The sequence below is a fragment of the Schistocerca serialis genome, chromosome 5, assembly GCF_023864345.2.
Source record: "Schistocerca serialis cubense isolate TAMUIC-IGC-003099 chromosome 5, iqSchSeri2.2, whole genome shotgun sequence".
Classification (NCBI taxonomy): Eukaryota; Metazoa; Arthropoda; class Insecta; order Orthoptera; family Acrididae; genus Schistocerca; species Schistocerca serialis.
This window is the reverse complement of record NC_064642.1, coordinates 532544124-532565650: the sequence shown is the minus strand read 5'-3', so window position 1 is coordinate 532565650 and position 21527 is coordinate 532544124. Positions and strand designations below refer to the sequence as shown.

The following is a 21527-nucleotide window of genomic DNA, read 5'->3' as shown; positions in this document are numbered from 1 at the left end:
CTTTCCAAACTTCGATAGAATATTGCTCTATTTATAATGTAATATGATCTCTTCTTTCTTCCGATATTCCTCCTCAGCTGTACCGAATACATCATCCGGTAGCAAGAATCTATGTCTGCGAATAGGAAATTAGTGGATAAGTTTGGAGAACACTTCAGGGCGTTCCATAAAATGTGCCAACATACAGAGCATTATAGAATTCTTGTTCTGGTTGGTGCACGAGTCTGGAAAAAGCTCAAGTTTCAGTACTCTTATGCCAATACGTCTCAACCTCTCTCTCAAATAATATAGGAGCAAATGTTGTAGTGGAGATGCGATTTCGTTACACCTCTTCCCACTTCTGTTTCACACCAAATGTATTGAGTCATTTCATCGGTACCTTGTTTCGGTTCATCTATCACCACAGTCAAGTTATAGAACCGTACCTGTCGTGCGTAAAAGATTTCTCCAATGGAGAGCTTTGGCAGAGATCTATTGTTGTATGTCAAAGACGGCTTTTACAGTGTCTTTAGAGTATACTCTGAAATACCTCTAACGGTTTCGGCAAGCTAAGTAGCGTAAAGTGAGTTTTGAAAATACCGCTACATGTGCGTGAGGCAAGTTTCGCAAACACGACTGTATTCTTTGTTCTGTAAGTGTGGAATAAAGCAAAATTTTGCGAAAACCGGCTGCATCGGCTTATAGAGGAAGCTGAACAGTATTTGTTAAGAAAAAAGCTATTTCCAAACAAAAATCAATAAAGGGAGTTTTGTAAAAATGATCCTCAATTGTCGTGCACGTGATTACAACGTGGCCGAATTACCATTGTGTAACGTCCATTTTCCGTCTAAACTATGTAGGGGACGAAATTTTGTCGAAATCACTATTGTATTGCTTCTCTGCAAGGAAACGCGTGAATTTTTCTTTGCCCCTGTGTTTATTGGGAACAGTAATGGTACTATAACACAATCTTGCATGACCCTGCAGTTCATGTAGTCCGAAACAGGGTATCGAGCAGGATGTATCGCAAATATCGGATGTTCTTATTTATGAGATAACGATGGCTACATAGCTCCAAATGGTTCTAATGGCTCTGAGCACTATGAGACTTAACTTCTGAGGTCATCAGTCCCCTAGAACTTAGAACTACTTAAAACTAACTAACCTAAGGACACACACATCCATGCCCGAGGCAGGATTCGAACCTGCGACCCTAGCGATCGCGCGGTTCCAGACTGAAGCGCCTAACCGCTCGGCCACTCCGGGCGGCGCTACATAGCTGATATCATTTTGCAAAACTTTCTGGGTTTCCGTTCACACAAGGATCGATATAAAACTGAGCCTACAATGGGCGATCATACTAACAGAAAAAATGAATCCTTCTATCGAGTGTGAATGCATTCTCAGGATTGCAAAACATGTGTCTTTTCCATCCTGCGCGTCAGTGTATTTGCGCTTCGTGGAACTGTGCTCGTGTGAATTACTGAAGCGAGAGGCAAAGGAAGCGTCGCAGTTGCCACACAGGTGACGTTTAGTTCTCTGCAGTCACTATATGTGTACACATTTCAACAGCTGCGGCTCGGAGCGAATGATCTTCGGTCAGACTGAGGGCTACTACCACTTACCGCATTCGACTGTAGCCGAGTCAGAACCTCGCTCAGCACATTTCCACTCTTCACTCCAGACACACTTCGAAGCTGCAAAACGATCAATACGCATATAGCTCAGGACAGTTACTGTCGTTCCTTGCCCAGACGCGATTCTGATCAGCCCATATTTAAAATGTCTACAGCTGTGACTCCATACATACAAGTTGATTCAGTTGCCTCTACAGCTGTCATTTTATGCAACACGCAATGTTATAGTTGGCCTTAATAAACCACGCGCGAAATTTCCATATTATCTCGCTCGCTACATGCGTACTTTAACAGAAAAAAACGAACAACTTCTCTCTGTAGAAAATTTAATGTAGTTAAGTTTTGTTCTGGAATACGTTTTCGCTAGACGCCGTAGTTCCAAGTTGCTCACGAAAAACGTATAAAAGTGACCTTCAGACGTACCCCCATCCCGACATTCAGCCCCCACCGATCACGATTTCCGTTATGTTGGTCATGGCTCTTCCTCCTACCACTGTACAAATATTAACGACTTCACAAATTATTTCCCACATTCGACCTTTTTCGGTCTTCGTTGACTGGCCTTATTACAGACCAAGGCTTAGTCGAATATTTACAAATTGTAAAACTGACCTTAGTGTAAATTTTACATAACAATTTTGTGAATTTTAACAGCATAAAACAAACAGTTGCATCGTTGTATTCGTCAGGCTTTCTGACTTCGAAACTACTGTGCCTGCAAGGATTAAGTTCGGATCGAATTGCGAATGTAGTTAGTTTCAGCGAAACATTTACAAAAGTAGTTTTTCGTTCAGTACCCTCATGGACACGTTTAAATTAATAACGTTAGCGAAGTAGCCGGCTATGCTGGTGGGGTAATAGCCCGATCAATAGAGACTAAAACGGGTTAATTGTCTGGAATAGTTCGTGCTGTGATAGAGCCACGCAAAGCAACAAGGGGTGCAAGCCCCCTCCATGGAAAACACGACCACACCATAACACCACTGCCTCCGAATTTTACTGTTGCTACTACACACGCTGGCAGATGACGTTCACCGGGCATTCGCCATACCCACACTCTGCCATCGGGTAGCCATATTGTGTACCGTGATTCGTCACTCACACAACATTTTTCCACTGTTAAATCGTCCAATGTTTACACTCCTTACATCAAGTTAGGCGTCGTTTGGCATTTACCGGCATGATGTGTGGATTATGAGCAGCCGCTCGACCATGAAAGCCAAGTGTTCTCACCTCCCGCCTCACTGTCATAGTACTTGGAGTGGATCCTGATGCAGTTTGGAATTCCTGTGTGATGATCTGGGTAGATGTCTGCCTATTACACATTACGACCCTCTTCAACTGTCGGCGGTCTCTCAGTAAACATACGATGTCGGCCTGTACGCTTTTGTGCTGTACGTGTCCCTTCACTTTTCCACTTCACTTCACTGTCACATCGGAAACAGTGGACCTATTAATGTTTAGGAGTGTGGAAATCTCGCGTACAGACGTATGATACAAGTGACATCCGATCACCTGACCACGTTGGAAGTCCGTGAGTTCCGTGGAGCGCTCCATTCTTCTCTCTCACAATGTCTAATGACTACTGAGGTCGCTGATATGGAATACCTGGCAGTAAGTGGCAGCACAATGCACGTAATATTAAAAACGTATGTTTTGGGAGTGTCCAGATACTTTTGATCACACAGTATTTTCTCAAAGACATTCGGGTTAAACGGGTATCGCTTGACGAGAAACGACAGTAAAATTTCTTAAAAGGAACGCAAAAGCCTAAAGGCTTCCTTACTTGAGATGAATAGACATTCTACGGCTATACTAACGTCTGTGAAAACTGCATCATTCAGAAACAATAGCAACGAGAGGTTTCAATAGAGCCAATGTGTAACAGTACATAAACAGTAAGTAATTAAGACCGCAAAGAACAGAGCACACCAAGACTCATCAGCATTTTTCTTATATAGCCGGAGAGCCCATTGTTATGCCAGGCTTAAAAGTCCTGGAACAAAGTGGAAACGTGAAAGCAGATCAAAAAACGATTCGCCGACATAAAAGGCGCCCACGTGGCTCTTTCTTGTTTCCGAAGTTTAAACTTTTGGTATGTGTATTTGGGAAAGAGCGGCAGCAGCCATCAGAGCTTTACACAGTATCCCGAAAATAACAACTGTATGGAAGAGAGATCATATGGGAAAAGCGTAAGATCGGTGACATGAAAAGAAAAGAAAAGTCAAGAAACTGTTCATGAAACGGGTACTAGGAGTGGGAGAAACAGCAACAGCTCGACTAACATATGAACTCATGAGACTTATTTCACAAAGGACATCAGATACAACACTGACTACCTTCCATGGAACCATATCTGCAACTATTGACATCATGCTATCACGGACCGAAAGAAGAACGAGACAGAACCAATGTTATAAAACACACCAGCCACGCTGGATTACAGCTGGACGAGAGGATGTAACAACAAGTATATGGTTTTCATAATGAACTTTGTGTCAAGAACAATTTCCACGGATAGTGTGAAGAGTGTAAATGTGTGTTATACGGAAAACAGTGTGAAAAATAACACAGTTTTGCGTCTACGAAGAGAACAAAATCTATACCAGACTAGAGCAAGGACTAAAAAAAAGCTTCTAAAAATATGTATAAACATGTGCATCAATGCTCAATCTGAGCACACTCCCCTCCTTTATAAAAAAAATTTAATCAGTGCTGAAACGATTTCTATTCGACACCACTGATGATATTAAGGAGAATTCGCCATGGGAACTGAAAGACGTTCTAAATGAAGCTCTCCATAATTGCTTGGTGAAGTGGAAACATCTCTAGAACAGATGTGTGAATTTTTGAGCGCCCTAAATCCACAAATAAACACACACACACACACACACATGAACAAGTTAAAAATGGTTCAAATGGTTCTGAGCACTATGGGACTTAACATCTGTGGTCATCAGTCCCATAGAACTTAGAACTACTTAAACCTAACTAACCTAAGGACATCACACACATCCATGCCCGAGGCAGGATTCGAACCTGCGACCGTAGCAGTCACGCGGTTCCAGACTGAAGCGCCTAGAACCGCACGGCCACACCGGCCGGCGAACAAGTTATTGAAGTGCGGTGGGTAGTACTTTGAGGAAGACGGAAACTGAGCGTATGTTAGTTGAATAAAAATATTGCTGAAGCACATTGCGGTTATTTGTTTACCAATTCTTTTGTTTTGATGTATACGATTTCTGTTCAAAAATTCTCGAATCTTTGGTTATCAATAATCCATTTACTGATATGACGCATACAAACCTAATCCCCTTCAAAGACTTCTGAAAACCCTCTTTTGAAATAGTGATCAGCCGGGCCGTCTCATTCTGCATGATATCCTCTCTTGACTCAAAAAGTGTTCCTTTCTGAGCCATGTTCAATTTACTAAATGGCCTAACACACACAACCATTTCGGGGAAGTATTGAGCCTGAATAATCATAGGGGTGTTGCGTTTGGTGAGAATGGACGGGTGCGTTACTGTGTTGGAGTTGCCAAGTTTCTGTTGTCCACAGGTCAGGTCGTTTGCGTAGCACAGCAGCACGAAGGCAGCACAGGACCGCCTGTTTGTATTCCTTTGTAGTGGTTGTTTGGCCTTGTGGTGTGTACTAATGATACACCACCCCATGACAGACGAAGAAAACAGTCAACATGATCTTAACATTACTGCGGATCTGCTATTTTTCGCCTCGGGGATGTCGGATGCTGCCACTGTAGCGACTGCATCTTGGATTATGGCTCGTACTGAAAAACCCATGCCTCATCCCCTGTGATTACAGTGTTCAGAAACTAGGCGTTACGATTTGCATCGTCCTGCATGTCTTGTGCGATTTCCAGACGGCGTTGCTTCTGTGCCATTGCCAGCAGTTTCGGTACGAATTTCGCATTCACTCTCTTCATTTCTTGTCCAGCACTTGGGCCATGTTGAATGAGGTTCCGTAAGTGTGGTATTTCTTTTGAATAAAATGCTGCACCAGTTGCACTTTTTTTATACAAAAACGACGACCGGTTTCGGGCCCTGAAGGCCGTTTGCCGTTTATCCGATGGTCTTGAGAGGTTAGATTAGATTAGATTAGTACTTGTTCCATAGCTCATGAATACGACACTTCGTAATGATGTGGAACGTGTCAGGTTAATAAAAGGTGTCTATACAATATATTGTTGTTGTTGTAGTGGTCTTCAGTCCTGAGACTGGTTTGATGCAGCTCTCCATGCTACTCAATCCTGTGCAAGCTTCTTCATCTCCCAGTACCTACTGCAACCTACATCCTTCTGAATCTGCTTAGTGTATTCATCTCTTGGTCTCCCTCTACGATTTTTACCCTCCACGCTGCCCTCCAATGCTAAATTTGTGATCCCTTGATGCCTCAAAACATGTCCTACCAACCGATCCCTTCTTCCAGTCAAGTTGTGCCACAAACTTCTCTTCTCCCCAATCCTATTCAATACCTCCTCATTAGTTAGGTGATCTACCCACCTTATCTTCAGCATTCTTCTGTAGCACCACATTTCGAAAGCTTCTATTCTCTTCTTGTCCAAACTGGTTATCGTCCATGTTTCACTTCCATACATGGCTACACTCCATACAAATACTTTCAGAAACGACTTCCTGACACTTAAATCTATACTCGATGTTAACAAATTTCTCTTCTTCAGAAACGATTTCCTTGCCATTGCCAGTCTTATATATATTTTATATTTTTTATATCCTCTCTACTTCGACCATCATCAGTTATTTTACTCCCTAAATAGCAAAACTCCTGTACTACTTTAAGTGTCTCATTTCCTAATCTAATCCCCTCAGCATCACCCGATTTAATTTGACTACATTCCATTATCCTCGTTTTGCTTTTGTTGATGTTCATCTTATATCCTCCTTTCAAGACACTGTCCATTCCGTTCAACTGCTCTTCCAAGTCCTTTGCTGCCTCTGACAGAAGTACAATGTCATCGGCGAAGCTCAAAGTTTTTATTTCTTCTCCGTGGATTTTAATACCTACTCCGAATTTTTCTTTTGTTTCCTTTACTGCTTGCTCAATATACAGATTCAATAACATCGGGGAGAGGCTACAACCCTGTCTCACTCCTTTCCCAACCACTGCTTCCCTTTCATGCCCCTCGACTCTTATAACTGCCATCTGGTTTCTGTACAAATTGTAAATAGCCTTTCGCTCCCTGTATTTTACCCCTGCCACCTTCAGAATTTGAAAGAGAATATTCCAGTTAACGTTGTCAAAAGCTTTCTCTAAGTCTACAAATGCTAGAAACGTAGGTTTGCCTTTTCTTAATCTTTCTTCTAAGATATATATATCTATACAATATATTACATTAGACAAAATATTACATGACACTCAATAGTTTCAATTTTTTGTGGGGGTTGGGAATATACCCACTTACTATACCCAAAAATTCATCTAATGAGTAGAAGGAGTTGCCATTAAGAAATTCTTTTAATTTCCTTTTAAATGCTATATGGCTATCTGTCAGGCTTCTGATGCTATTAGGTAAGTGATCAAAGACTTTTGTGGCAGCATTATTTACCCCTCTTCTGAGCAAAAGTTAGATTTAACCTTGAGTAGTGAAGATCATCTTTTCTCCTAGTGTTGTAGCCATGTACACTGCTATTACTTTTGAATTCGTTCGGATTGTTAATAACAAATTTCATAAGTGAATATATATATTATGTGGCTGATTACACGCTTTTGTGCAAGAAACACTCTTTTACTCAATGATGAGTTACCCCAGAATATGATGCCATACGAAAGCAGAGAATGAAAATAGGCGTGGTAAGCTAATTTATTCAGATGTATATCGCCAAAATTTGCAATGACCCTAATAGCACAAGTAGCTGAACTCAAACGTTTCAGCAGATCCTCTGTGTGTTTTTTCCAGTTCAACCCCTCATCAATGCATACACCTAGAAATTTTGAATATTCTACCTTAGCCACCGACTTCTGATCGAAGTCTATATTTATTAATGGTGTCATTCCATTTACTGTGTGGAACTGTATATACTGTGTTTTGTCAAAGTTTAATGAGAGTCATTTGCAGAGAACCACTTAATGATTTTCTGAAAAACATCGTTTACAATTTCACCAATTTATTCTTGTCTGTCGGGTGTGATAGCTATACTTGTATCATCGGCAAAAAGTACCAGCTTTGCATCTTCGTGAATATAGAATGGCAAGTCATTAATATATATTAAGAACAGCAGAGGACCCAAGACCGAACCTTGCGGCACCCCATTCTTGATTGTTCCCCAGTTTTTTGCATATTATGTGAACGGTTTATTTCAACTTTCTGCACTCTTCCAGTTAGGTATGATTTAAACCATTTGAGCGCTGTCCCATTCATACCACAGTACTTAAGCTTATCTATAAGTATTCCATGATTTACACAATCAAAAGCCTTTGATAGATCACAAAAAATCCCAACGGGTGACTTCCGGTTACTCAGAGTATTTAATATCTCATTAGTGAAAGTACATATAGCATTTTCCGTTGAAAAACCCTTCTGGAAACCAAACTGACATTTTGTTAAAACTTTATTTTTACAAAGGCGTGAAGCTACTCTACAATACATTACTTTTTCTAGAATTTTGGATAAGGCAGTCAGAAGAGAGATTGGGCGGTAGTTGTTGACATTAGACGTATCCCCTTTTTTAAGCAGTGGCACTGAACGACTCTCCGCATTATCAGATCCTTGGTCAAAATTGAATATACCGATACAAGGGTTATCCATATGTCGTTTACAAGTTCTCGTACTGTCATACGAAGTTCTACCAAGACCCAGATCCACACTTGCTCAATAACATTCTCATTTCGGCTTGTGGGTCTGCCTGAACGCGGTTCGCTGGCCATTGATGAGCGGCCATCTTTGAAGCGGTTGTAATCTTCCTGTATTCGTGAGTTGCTTGTGGTATCGTCCCCGAAAGCATGTTGACTAATGCGAATGGTTACCACACGGGTACCGCAAAGATTTTGACGTAATTTGACGCGATATCGCTGCTCAGTTTGTTACATCATTTTATAACGTACTGGATCCGAGCTCTCAGTCATAAACGACTACCGGCGTAGGATGCATTCTGCTGGTGGAAAAAAATTACGACTGCGCTTCTTTGGCTCTCACGAAAGTATACCAAGCTTCATTGGTTTACTTAGGAAAGAAGAATGTTCGATACTTTTTCGATATATTATACTTCTGTACGACGGGAGTCACGCTGCTGTCAGCCTTTTACATTCCCATTAATTAAATAAAAATTAATAAAACAAGACTATCCATTTTAATCAGCGCCAAACGAAATTTTTGTATCTACACAGCGAAGAAAACATTCATGTTCACATTGTGGATTGAAGACGACATGAAAAAATATATACCAAATAACAGTTACTGAACAAGTAACTTAAAAGGGGTGCAACAGAAGAATGCTGTAGATTAGATGGGTACATAAAATAATTAATGAGAAATTAATGAATCGAACTATGGTAAAAAAAATTGTGGGACGTCTTGTCTAAAAGAAGGGATCAGTTGACAGGACATATTCTCAGGCGTCAAGGAATAGTCAAATTGGTTATGGGAGGAAGTGTGGATCGTAAAAATTGTAGAGGTAGGCTTAGGCATGAATGCAGTAGACAGGTTCAAATGGATGCAGGTTGCAGTAGTTATTCAGAGATGAAGAGACTTGCACAGGATGCACCTACGTGCAGAGCTTCATCAAACCAGCCTTGGCACTGAAGACCCAATGGCTACTGTAGCTGTATGCAGTGACCTAAGGTAATGAAAGAAATTTTATGTGAAAATCTACAGCAGTCCCAGAATTCAGTTCATTCACCCTGAAAGTCGTCAAAAGATGTCTTCCGTATTAAACATCACTACGCAAGTTGTAAGTCGGCAACAATGCGCAAAGACTCTCCATGCATTGTTCTCGTCTGCTAGGGAAGTCACACCTTTGGGTGCACAGTAAGAAAATTTCTGTACGCTGTACTTTGAGACGAATCACCACTGACCAATCAGGTGATTGGGCTGTTAAGATTTGAGTTACTTTCGACATGCGGACAGTCAGACAGATCAGCTACTACTCTTCCGCTGATACTGCACGTTGCTTCTTCGTGTGGAAGTCGCTGGTAGCTAACATGATTCTATTTGTTAAGATAAGAAGCTTTCTTCCTGTGTCTTGCCGAGACATCGACTTCTAAGCGGTAACATTCAGGGATTTACGGGGAGATTTCTTTGTACCGATCGAGGCTTTGTTTAAGTAAAATGATTAAAATCGGTCTTTCATTGAGCCATCAGTGGATGTAGGTCGTGGTTCACATTATTTTCCCATTGATTTAATATTATGACGGGGATATATGGGGTTCCTTTTTGCTCAGTCCTTGATAATACGAGCTCTACAACCACTTGATCTTCTGAAAGACACGTGTAAGCTTGTTGCTGAATTTCCTTGATTGTTTATTCAAATTCTCTTTAATTATTTTTCATCCTAAAGTCATGAATACATCTGTGGGAATTTCATGCTCAGTTTGCATGTACTGATTCGTTCGTAGTTGATGTGAGAACAATTCACCGACTACGTGCTCCCTTTAGCGGAACTGCTGTCGTGATAAACTGCCACTGTCAGACGAAATTCTTCTTTCTATGCGTACATATTACAACCAGCATAAGGTGGATCTGAACTGCTGAGAACGTCACGATACGTGCTGCGGTTCTGAAGACATCGAACTTAGTTACTCAGTTATTCATGCTTTCTACTGCCAAGTGGCCGGCAGTACAAAGTGTGATTTTAAGTCCGCAAGCACGTGTTTTGGTATATGAGAAGACGCATTCGCACTTACAGTTGCACTAGAATAACTGAACATCTTGATTATAATTTTTTATTACGGTAACGCATGTTAGAGTCCGCTTCATATAATTCGTTGTACTATGAAAGACTGATTCTACATTATATTGCATCAGCCGGCGTCAGATAATGTCCCTATCTACTCAAGGGTCAAAATTTTGTTCATCAGAGACAAAAGTGTCGTCAAGAGTTCCCCTTAGAAGAATAATAGGACCACCGGTTGTTTTGCTGATGACGCTGTGTTGCACGAAAGGTGTCGTCGTTGAGTCAGGAGTGGCAGCTGGCTGTAAATATAGGAAAATGTAAGTTAATGCAGGTGAATAGGAGAAACAATGCTGTAATGTCTGGATACAAAATTAGTAGTGTGTTGCCTGACACTGTCACATCCATCAAATATCTAGGCGTAACGTGGCAAAGCGATATGAAATGGGACGACGTAGGGAGAGCGAATGTTCAGCTTCAGTTTAATGGGAGAATGATAGGAAAGTGTGGTTCATGTCTAAAGGAGGCCGCGTTTAAAACAGTGGTGCGTCCCATTCTTGAATACTGCTCGAGTGCTTGGGATCCCCACTAGGTCGGGTTAAAGGAAGATATAGATGCAATTCAGAGGTGGATTGCTAGATTTGTTACCGGTAGGTTCGAACATGACGCGTATGTTACGGAGACGCTTCGTGAAGTCAAACAGGGAATCGTTGGACAGTAGACGTTCTTTTCGCGAAACAGTATTGAAAAATATTTCGAAAAGCTGGTTTTGGAGTTTACTGCAGATCGATTCTCTTGTCTCCAACATACATTTCGCGTAAGGACCACGAAGATAAATTACGGTTCGTACGGAGGCATATAAATATTAGTTTTTCTCTAGCTCTATTTGTGAGTGGAACGGGAAAGGAAATAGTGGTACATGCACCATAGGGTGACTTGTGCAGTGTGTATATATGTATAATTTTTTAAGACATTAACCTTCGCAATACCAAAGGTGGGGGTACTTAATGCCCACATTTGAGAATATTGTCATCTAATCAGTTACCCTAGATTTTAAAATTTTGAAATAAAGGACTTATTGTTTTTAATGGATTCTTCTACCAGATTCCATTACTGTTTTAAATTTTTCAGTTAAATTTAACACAAAAATTTAAATATTTGTAGTGGATGTCACTTTCTCTAATCAAGGTAATATTCAATATCTTCAGGTTTAGGACTTACTTATACATCAGTATCTCTTTAAAAAGTATGTTTTGTGCAGAAGTCAACAACAGTGAACGAAATTCACATTAAGTTTTGTTTTTAGGGTGGGAATGAAGTTCCCTCCCAGGGAGTTTTATACACTACTGAAGACTAAAATTGCTACACCACGAAGATGACGTGCTACAGACGCGAAATTTCACCGACAGAAAGAAGATGCTGCGACATCCTAATGATTAGCTTTTCAGAGCATTCACACAAGGTTGGCGCTGGTGGCGACACCTACAACCTGCTGACATGAGGAAAGTTTCCAAACGATTTCTCATACACAAACAGCAGTTGACCGGCGTTGCCTGGTGAAACGTTGTTGTGATGTCTCGTGTAAGGAGGAGAAAAGCGTACCATCACGTTTCCGACTTTGATAAATGTCGTATTGTAGCCCACCGCGATTGCGGTTTATCGTATCGCGACATTGCTGCTCGCGTTGGTCGAGATCCAATGACTGTTAGCAGAATCGGTAGGTTCAGGAGGGTAACACGAAACGCCGTGCTGGATACCAACGACCTCGCATCACTAGCAGTCGAGATGACAGGCATCTTATCCGCATGGTTGTAACGGATCGTGCAGCCACGTCTCGACCCCTGAGTCAACAGATGGGGACGTTTGCAAGACAACAACCATCTGCACGAACAGTTCGACGACGTTTGCAGCAGCATGGACTATCAGCGCGGAGACCACGGCTGCGGTTACCCTTGACGAGGGGGCACCTACGATGGTGTACTCAACGACGGACCTGGGTACATGAATGACAAAACGTCATTTTTTCGGATGAATCCAGGTTCTGTTTACAGCATCACGGTGGTCGCATCCGTGTTTGGCGACATCGCGAAGAACGCACATTGGAAGCGTATATTCGTCATCGCCATACTGGCCTATCACCCGGCGTGATGGTTTGGGGTGCCATTGGTTAGACGTCTCGGTCACCTCTTGTTCTCATTGACGGCACTTTGAACAGTGGACGTTACATTTCAGATGTGTTACAACCCGTGGCTCTACCCTTCATTCGATCCCTGCGAAATTCTACATTTCAGAAGGATAATGCACGACCACAAGTTGCAGGTCCTGTACGGGGCTTTCTGGATACAGAAAATGCTCGACTGCTGCCCCGGGAAGCACATTCTCCAGATCTCTCACCAATTGAAAACGTCTGGTCAATGGTGGCCGAGCAGCTGGCTCATCACAATACGCCAGTCACTACTCTTGATGAACTGTGGTATCGTGTTGAAGCTGCATGGGCAGCAGTACCTGTACACGCCATCCAAGCTGTGTTTGACTCAATGCCCAGCCGTATCGAGGCCGTTATTACGGTCAAAGGTGGTTGTTCTGGGTACTGATTTCTCAGGATCTATGCACCCAAATTGCGTGGACATGTAATCACATGTCAGTTCTAGTGTAATATATTTGTCCAATGAATACCCATTTATCATCTGCATTTCTTCTTGGTGTAGCAATTTTAATGGCCAGTAGTGTGTTAAAAGATGTTTTCAGGTTCTGGAACCTACTTACTTCTTTAGAAATTATGTTGTTAACGTAAGTCAACAACAGTTAACGAATTTTGATTATTATAATTTTTTAGGGCGGGCATAAAATACCCCTCACACCCATCCACCCCCTTCCTCCCCTGCTTGGTTCAGCGCGCTGTGGAAAGTGCGTCGGTATTGCTAGGGGTGATACAGAGGTTGTGCGAGTTACGTACTGTGGTCGAGGTCAAACAGGTAGCAGGTTACTTTTAACCTCATGAATAATAAAATTGCTTTGTAAGTAGACAGCTAGGCAACATCGCTGTTACCGGTGCTGAGAAATTCTCGTGTTGACCGGAGGCAAACTGTAGCGGGGCGGGCGGCGGGCCTGAGACACGGGTGCGCCATTAGGCGGGCAAGGCACGGACGCGACCTGCCGCCGCCGTATCGATTGTCTGGGCCCCGGCGCCGCCAGACCAACACGTGCCGGCGCGGACGTCACTGCCGCTCCCCCGGCCCCGCCACCGCCCCCGCACAATGCGGTCGGTCCAGATCTCCTCCGCCCCCTCTCTCATCGATCCCAAGCAGTCAGTGTCCGCGGCAACGCCCAGCTGCACATGCACTCAGATATGTAGCCTCCCGCAGCCACAAGAACGCATTCTCTGCCTTCACGTCTTTAGTTATGCGCTGGGGACTCTGCTGCAATCAGTATTTATTTAGCCTATCAAGACCTAGGACAACCACAAGTACGTTAACAATTTACTTAGACACAGATCTCAAATACAAGGTGATTCAGCGCCCCTATCGATGTCGTTTTCTGCAACACCACATGACAGGACAGTGTTGGTGGCCAGTTCGCTCTGGAGAAGTGACTCATTGTCAAATTGTCGCAGGGTAACTGTTAAAGTGTACGAAGACATATTAGACCTATTGCACAAATTTTGTTTGTGAAACTACTTTAGCACATTAATGCGGCAAGTCATATATTAATCTTTTCATTCTGTAATACACCGGAAAGAACTTTGTTACATTCATGATTCTCATTTTGATACCCCCTGTTAATTTTGTTGTTTACGATGGTGAAAATACTTCATAAGGCAACGTTTTTGTTAACACTTGCAGAGGCCGAGCGAGGCAGTGCAGTCGTTGGCACACCGGACTCGCAATCGGAAGGACGACGGTTCAAACCCGCGTCTGGCCATACTGATTTAGGTTTTCCGTGATTCTCCTAAATCGCTTCAGACAAATGCCGGGATGGTTCCTTTGAAAGGACACGGCCGACTTCTTTCCCCATACTTCCCCAATCCGCTGGAACCGATGACCCACCCCCAAATCAACTAACCAACTTAAAGAGACATCAATAACCGGTATGAGTGCGCTATTTTTCACACAAAGAAGGACTAGAGACGATTGGATAAGTATGGCACACGAAAGGTTTATCTTGGTCCTAAAATACAGTGTAACTCATGGTCAATCTTCACTTGTATTTTTTACAGTATGATTCCGTCTCCTAACTCTCGCCCGCAGCACATCGATTACGTGGCTATCGCTTGTCTGGATACCGTACCTGATACAGAAGTAGTGTGGGATACATCGAACGACATCGGTAACAGCAACTGAATCACCAGTATTTATAACTCCTCATTATGGTTCCTTTCGGCATCAACCATCGTCAGGTCAAAGAAAAAAATACAATATAGCTCGTAAAATATAACACTGAACTTTCATCTGAGGATGGCTGATTTTGTCATAATAAGGTTAATAAATATATGTGGTGCACAAAATTCTTTGTCTATGTGACAAGAATGATGGCTAACCTCTGCCAAGATATTTTTTCCTATGTAGTGACCGTAAAAAAGGCAACAAGTAAGCTAAACAAAAGGAAAAGATCAACGTCCAGGACTTCATCCATTCGACTGCTGCGCAGTCTGCCGGCTCCTTTCTTAGGTGAATCTGACAAAAACATTCAGGAGACAGTCTAGTACGATTTACGAGAAATAGCAATAAAGCTTTTTAACTAACGCATATAAAATAAAATTTTGTAATTAATTTTTTCTGTTAGCATCTACATGTCTGCAGTCCTGGCACACACTGTAGTCCCTCTAGCAGGCCACTAGAGGAGTCATAACTGAAGGGCTGCGGCACATTAATAAGATGGAAAATTCACTCAGAGAGAAAAAAAAAGACGCACCACGAGGGAAAGATCCGAGTGGGACAGAAATCGGGATACGTGATGCACATGTAGACAAACAAATAATTATAACAATTTCAGAAAAACTGAGTGATTTGAAACTTCCTGGCAGATTAAAACTGTGTGCTGGACCGAGACTCGAACTCGGGACCTTTGCATTTCGTGGGCAAATGCTCTACCAACTGAGCTACCCAAACACGTCTCACGCCCCGTCCTCACAGCTTTACTTCTGCCAGTATCTCGTCTCCTACCTTCCAAACTTTACAGAAGCTCTCCTGCGAATCTTGCAGAACTAACACTCCTGAAAGAAAGGATATTGCGGAGACATGGCTTAGCCACATTCTGGGGGATGTTTCCAGAATGAGATTTTCACTCTGCAGCGGAGTGTACGGTGATATGAAACTTCCTGGCAGATTAAAACTGTGTGCTGGACCGAGACTCGAACTCGAGATCTTTGCCTTTCGCGGGCAAGGTAGGAGAGGAGATACTGGCAGAAGTAAAGCTGTGAGGACGGGGCGTGAGTCGTGCTTGGGTAGCTCAGTTGGCTGAGCACTTGCCCGCGAAAGGCAAAGGTCCCGAGTTCGAGTCTCGGTCCAGCACACAATTTTCATCTGCCAGGAAGTTTCATATCAGCCCACACTCCGCTACAGAGTGAAAATCTCATTCTGGACTGAGTGTTTTCTTCAAGAGAGAGACCTTCACAAACTGTTCAAGTCAGTAAGGTGATGGCACATCTCTAGCCCTTATGCAAGCAGTTATTCAGCTTGGCATTTGTGGTGAAATAAATAAAAAACATTTTACATTTTACATTCCGCGTCATTGTTGATTTAATCAGAGTTCTCACCTTAGACGTAGAATTAGTCCTTCTGCCACAATATTAATTCATTAGTCGCCATCGATGTTCTTCTCTTTGCTGACCGTGTGTACCATCATGAGTCGGCATCGGTTCACTTCACGAAGACGGTGGAAACCAAGGAATACTATGCTACGTCGCTATAAATAATTTTCGTAACACTTCGATACTTTTCACTATTTTTTTATTCACAACACAATAAGACTTGCTGTGCTCGTCGCACCAACCATAATTACCAACCATATGGCTGCCTTTCCGCACAGTCCAAAAATCACGTCCATCCTCCACAAGGCAACAATCGAAAGTGTCCCTTAGCTCCTTGGGGTATCAAACAAAAGAGAATCCAATGTGAACTTTACAAAGATTATAATATACATGCCTCTCAATTTATCTTTGGCGCAGCTTTTAAGATATTGTATGTCTCTGCATAGGAATGTGTCATTACAACTGCCCCCCTACTGTATACTGTCACTAGAAAATTTTATTTGATTGACAGGATACAGTAGTCGACCTTGCAATTGATAGGTTTGGGGTCTTTTATTTACAAACTTCATTTTTATTGTCTCATTTTCATGGCACTGTGAATTCTTTGGTATTTCTGAGTGTGTGTCAGTTTTTTGGTATACTTATGCTAATATTTACAAACCTTAATCCTAATATACAAAGTTCTGGTTAATACTGAGAAAATGACATCATGTAGTAAAGTTTGTGCAATAAAATATACACTGAATACAACGTTACATACAAATGTTTCCTTCCTCATCAGAGGTGAAAATTAAGTCCTTGTATTGCTTTCTGTATTTATTCTGGGGCGACGAGCTTTGTTCGCTAGCCCGTGTTGAATATGGGCGGGTGATACGCGCGCCTGATTGTTTGGTCGTCCGTTAGCTGGCGACGTTGGTTGAATGCGCGCGCCAGTGCACTGAATATACACCGACGTGCGGGTACCGTCGAGACTTCCGAACCTCAGTATGCGTGTGCTTTTTGTAGTTCCTTCCAGTACTTAGACTGGATACGACGAGGTACATTGGAATATGTGCCCCGAAGAACACACCACACTATGTGCGAGGCGGAGGACGATCCCGTCGATTCAGCTCCTGGTAAGAAGCGTACCATGTCAAACTTGTTTGGCATTGTCCTTTCCTACTGTGACGCCATGGGTCGTATGACGATACAAGCTTCAATTTTCGATGTCACTTGTTTAGGCTCGCTGACACTTGCAACGTAGCACTACTTTGCACAATTTTAATTTCTACACACACCACTTTAACCGCGAGTATTGCGATCGAAACTTCCTTTTCACTACACTTTTTTTTTCTTCGCATTAACCCCTTTTACCTATTGTACTGAGATTAATTCCCCTCAATACTTCTGGTCAATTCACATAATTTGTAAGTCACGGGACTTGGCATGAAATACAAAATACATCACATACAATGGAATAACATATAATACATACAATACATTGTTTACATTAACTACAGGAAAAAACTATCGACTAAAATTGAAAAAATTTTTGACCACTCATAGTGGCTTCTTCGTCTTGGATTTTACTGACACACACACACTCGCCTTTTTCCATTAATCTGTTAGAAGGAACAAGTCCTTTGTTTTCCTTCTTGAACTCGAGTATAAGTTAAGGTTTACCTCCGTTACGTATTCTTCATACGCAACGACATGCATCAGCATGCAGAGAATACAGCTGTAGCCGCTCCACTGAAGCTTGGGAAGGGAATTTTCTACCTTCTACTTAGGGTAGTGGCAACGACTACGTGTATGCTACGGTTTTTTGCGTATAAAATCTGAAAATGCACGAAATAATCATTTATATGCAGCATAACCCTAATATGTACAGTGTTTTGTGCTTAAGCACGTTCTGGTGTGCTTGTAAATCATTACCTCTAATAAAATTTCCTACATTAACATAGACATATAAACATACAATCTTGAAGTTCAGGGTGTAGCTACTATTAATATGTACAGTGTTTCATAATAGCGGCACGCCCTTGTGTGCGTGTATCATTTTCAATTAAAGTGCGCTTATAGGCGTCTTGTGTTATCATGGGAGAAAAAATAGACATTTTAATGCATCGGTTGTCATGAAAATCTATGTACCCGAATAATCACACTTTCATAGCTTCAGTGCAGCATGAAATTCTTTATGACGTTTTTGTTCATAATTCATTTTATAGACGATTCCTTTGCTTACAGGTCGTCGATCACACTACTTACCTGTTTCTCGTATAGCGGCGATATCATTTTCATTCCTTGTGACTGTAAATTGTTATATGTATGAAAGATATAATTTTAACATGATTTATCCTTTCATGTTTCAAGTGGGTAAAGTAATTCATACCTTCCTTTTGCATACATGAGTGAAGCATCGCTAATGTTGCACTTTGTATCAGGTTTTTCGCATTTTCTCGTAAACTCGTAGAGTCTTACGGTTTTAATTAAGTTGTTTCTTGACGTTAGGTATACCTGTTTATACGAGGTTGTCTTACAGTTTAATTTCCCTTATACACTTCTACGTTGTTTAAGTTCCGTACATGTACAGAGCTTCTTTCGCCTTTCACACATTCATACATACGTTTATACACAAAAAATATCTACCACTATAATATACACTTTGCTGGTGGGGCCCTTTTTCGGTACCCTGCACCATTCCCTCAATATTCCAAAATAATTCAGGGTGTGCTGAGCATCGTCCCCTATACTAATAATACTTACAACTAAATATTTCTTCTTACATACATAACTGCCTTACAGTCCATTAATGCGCAACATTCCCTATTTTCCTCCTTTACACTTTAGCTTTCGTACATGTACCCTCGTGTATAGCTTATATATTCTACAAAGTTGTTTGCTGAGTGCTTCAGGTGTTTCCTAACGTTAATGTGTGTCTCTCTCTCTATAAACCCTAGGTATTTGTTTTGAGAGCGATTCAGTTCATTACTCACGCTGCATAAGTCTGTTTATTATTACCCTATTTTAAAGCGTGTGTCACTCTTTTCCTTAGTCACAAAAATTCCCGCGTTTACCTTGTTGTTCATTCTGAAAATCGCTAGCTACTGTGTAATGTAAATGTATGCGTTATCTCTTTGATTTCCTCTTTGCTGCTTTTTCCCTATATGTAATTGTGTGCTGTTCTCGTGTACATAGCCTTTCTTCCGGTTATATATCTGCATTATTTATTTATTTATTTATTTTTCTATTTTCTTTCTCCTTCCGTACAAGCTAAGATTTTACTCAGTATAATATAATATTACAATACCGTCCATGGCCAGTATGTACTTGTATGTTCACTTTTGTTACGTAATACCAGCTTATAATTAAATTTTCTAAGTTACTATTTACAAGACTTGTGTACCCTTTCCTTTCTTGTTTTTGAATGACTTTCGTCTCTGTGTCTCATAGTAAGAGTGGTCTCAAAACTTTTAAACTTTCCGCGCATGCGCGCTTACGTACCACGACTGGACTGTAGGTACGGGGAAAACTCTGCATTGTTGGTGAACATTATTCGTGATAGCCACCATCGTGTAATAGTCACGTGACACCTGGACTCGACCGCGCATGCGCCTTTGCGCTTTGTATACGCTCAGCTGATCGGACATGGAAGGGGGGAAGATTTCTCCCCGGCTCGCTGCCTACAGCGCGGCCAATGACCTCGTCTTGACATGCAGCTATCGCGTGCTCATGAGCTGAGCGTTGGATTGCAACTTCGACGTGTGGTTTGTTGCTCGTCTCAAGCGAACAAACTCTGACCTTCGCGCTAATTTGTCTTTGTTCCCCTCTCTTAAATAACTGAGTTAGACTACAAAAGTACCGTATGGTTTATTTTATAGTGTTAAGACTCACAGTAACACATGTTTCATTAGGTCTGGTTAAATATGCGTTTTTAAGCTGGCATATGCCCCCAGTTGTTCGCAAGTTTCTTAGGTTAATGACAGCAATTTTACTATGTGATCCAAGGTTGTACAATTTCAATTTTGCTAAAATAACATATAACCTTTAATGAAAAAATTCCTTGATGTCCTTGTGGGGGTATAACCCTTTCACCTTGCCCGTTCGTGTGTTACCTAACAGATAACATCCTGGGTGAGGTTTGTCTATTATAATGAAAGGGCCATCATACAACAACTGCCACTTTTTGTTTAATGCCTTAATTTTAGAGGATTTTGGGTGGGTACGTAATAGTACTTCCTGTCCAATGTTAAATTCTGTAACCTTTCTTATCTTTTTGTTGTTATTACAGCCTGCACGAGGTCACTTACCTTGCCCGGTGCTTTCATCTCTTCTTCACATAGATCATCTTCTACGGTCGCATCCTGATCATATCTTAAAAATAATTGTCTAAGATGTAATGTGTGCTTGTTTGTGCCCCCTGTTGTCAAATCGGTCGGCCGGTGGGGGCTCATTACGACCGATTGTTGTTTACCGGGGGAGACAAAGGCGTTGCTTCAGTACTGTCCGTTACCTCTACAAAGTGTACTGAGTGGTTATTCTGTCGCCAATTAGTTTCCGGACCGCTGCGTGCAACATTTTCTTGCGACCGGCCGTCGCTATTCCTCCTTGGTCTATCATTCCTATTACTGTAACTATTGTAATTTTCATTTGTGTGCCGCCTTTCATCACGCGGGCCTGACCAATCATTCACGTGATTTCTATCATTTCCATACCGGCGTGGACCGTAATCTGTACTGTACCTTCGGTCTTCACGTCTCTGTGGCGCCGAATTCCTCCGATTTCCGTAATTCCAGGTTCCATTATTTGGCCTTGTCGCATACGGATGCCAACTGTGTGGGTTTTGTCCACTGCCATTAAAATGATATCCGTTACCGTTGTTTTGATTGGTTCCGGAATATTCATTCCGATTACTTGTGCTCGGCTCTTCTTCGTATATTAGATCAATTGAGTCAAGCACGGAAAGAAAGTATTCAAGGTCGTTCTCCGGTATGGTTACCAATTTTTCGCGTAAGTTCGCGGGTAGTCTGTTTTTCAGAATTTTGAGAACATCTACGTGCGGTATTGGATTGTTCCAATAGCGCGTCTTATTCAAGTACTTTTCGAAATACTTTCTCAACCCGCCGTTTTTGAGGTTGAACGGTTGTGGGTTGAATACTTCACGGCGCAGTCTTTCTTGGACCCCAGCAGACCAATATTTCTCCAAGAAAGCCCTTTCAAATTGTTCGTAGGTGACGCACTGTTCAGCCATGTCTGTGGCCCACAAAAGTGCGTCGCCTTGTGTGAAGCCTACTACATATCTAATCTTCTGTGCCTCAG

The 21527-nt window shown here is 41.9% G+C and overlaps 1 non-coding gene across 1 annotated transcript; it reads right to left on the bottom strand.

Annotated features, from left to right (window-relative positions):
- Window positions 1–15513: 15513 nt before the first annotated feature.
- Trnar-acg (transfer RNA arginine (anticodon ACG)) lies at window positions 15514–15588 on the bottom strand. The gene has a single exon. It is a non-coding gene; the product is annotated as a tRNA-Arg (tRNA).
- Window positions 15589–21527: the final 5939 nt, after the last annotated feature.